We start from the raw sequence: 1,947 nt of genomic DNA on the forward strand, positions 1-1,947 counted from the left end.
GCTGGCGCCCCGGCACTTTCTGTGGCATTGATGCTCGGTTTCAAAGACAAACGTGCGCAGGGCCAGGGGACCGCGGATGACTGCTCGTGCTGGCCTCGTTGGGCAGCATTGATGGTCGGTTGCAAAGAAAATGCGCGATTGCTCCTGTCGGGGACTGGCAAGCCAAGGCCAAGCGAGCCATGGCAACGCGGATTATGGCTCCAGCTGGCGCCCCGGCACTTTCTGTGGCATTGATGCTCGGTTTCAAAGACAAACGTGCGCAGGGCCAGGGGACCGCGGATGACTGCTCGTGCTGGCCTCGTTGGGCGGCATTGATGGTCGGTTGCAAAGAAAATGCGCGATTGCTCGTGTCGGGGACTGGCAAGCCAAGGCCAAGCGAGCCATGGCAACGCGGATGATGGCTCCAGCTGGCGCCCCGGCACTTTCTGTGGCATTGATGCTCGGTTTCAAAGACAAACGTGCGCAGGACCAGGGGACCGCGGATGACTGCTCGTGCTGGCCTCGTTGGGCGGCATTGATGGTCGGTTGCAAAGAAAATGCGCGATTGCTCGTGTCGGGGACTGGCAAGCCAAGGCCAAGCGAGCCATGGCAACGCGGATGATGGCTCCAGCTGGCGCCCCAGCACTTTCTGTGGCATTGATGCTCGGTTTCAAAGACAAACGTGCGCAGGGCCAGGGGACCGCGGATGACTGCTCGTGCTGGCCCCGTTGGGCGGCATTGATGGTGTGTTGCAGAGAGCATGTGCGATTGCAAGTGTCGGCCGGGTTTGGGTTCCCTTGGGCTTTCGGGCGCCTTGGACGCAGTCTTGCGAAGACCATGGGCACAAGGCCCCGTCCTGGCCCCTTGTTCGATTCGCTCTCGTCTTGCGCTTGCTTCCAAGGTCCTCCATGACCTTCCCCATGGCCTTGCTAGATCCCCCCCATGACGCATGACCTCTGTCCGTTGATTGGTTTTGAGTGCACACCATGCCCGGCTTGGCACCGTGTTGTCGCTTGAGTGGCATTTGGATCGTGCATGGTGGTGGGCTACCTGCCAATGCGCACAAGCCTTGCACACTAGCCTTGCGCACGAGCCTTGCACAAAAGCCTTGGACACAAGCCTTGCGCACAAGCCATGCACACAAGCCTTGCACACAAGCCATGCATACAAGCCTTGCTCACAAGCCTTGGGCACTGGCCCATCGCACTAGCCTTGCACACAAGCCTTGCGCACTAGCCTTGGGCACGAGCCTTGCGCACTACCCTTGGGCACTAGCCTTGCACACAACCCTTGGGCACTAGCCTTGCGCACCAGCCTTGCCCACAAGCCTTGCACACCAGCCTTGCACACTAGCCTTGCGTACAAGCCTTGCACACTAGCCTTGCACACAGGCCTTGCTCACTAGCCTTGGGCACTAGCCTTGCGCACTAGCCTTGGGCACTAGCCTTGCACACAGACCTTGGGCACTAGCCTTGCGCACTAGCCTTGCCCACGAGCCTTGCACACTAGCCTTGCACGCAGGCCTCGCAAGCTAGGCATGCTTGGGCGAGCAGCTCCCGCAGCAAGTCGGCGGGTGTAGGCATGGCTGGGCGCAGATCCCGCACGTCCCGTCGCGTCTGGGCGCAAACCCGTCGCGTCTCGTTGCGTCTTCAGAAGTCGTCGCTAACAGCACCTTTGGTTGCCACTGGTGGTTAGGCGGGTTGGTTGCGCAAACCCTATAGGAGGGTGGTATGCTGCGGGGCGCTGGAATGCGCAGGTTTAGGGCGTTTTTGCCCGGATAGGCACTGGAATGTGCTGGTTTTGGGCGTTTTTGCCTGGATAGGCTAAGGAATGGGCATGCTTTGGGCGTTTTTGCCCGGATAGGCACTGGAATGGGCTGGTTTAGGGCGTTTTTGCCTGGATAGGCTAAGGAATGGGGCATGCTTTGGGCGTTTTTGCCCGGGTAGGCACTGGAATGCCTGGCCTTGG

Source organism: Tasmannia lanceolata, unplaced genomic scaffold (assembly GCF_043159265.1).
Source record: "Tasmannia lanceolata isolate RefF3 unplaced genomic scaffold, GAP_Taslan_0.1 ptg000193l, whole genome shotgun sequence".
NCBI lineage: Eukaryota > Viridiplantae > Streptophyta > Magnoliopsida > Canellales > Winteraceae > Tasmannia > Tasmannia lanceolata.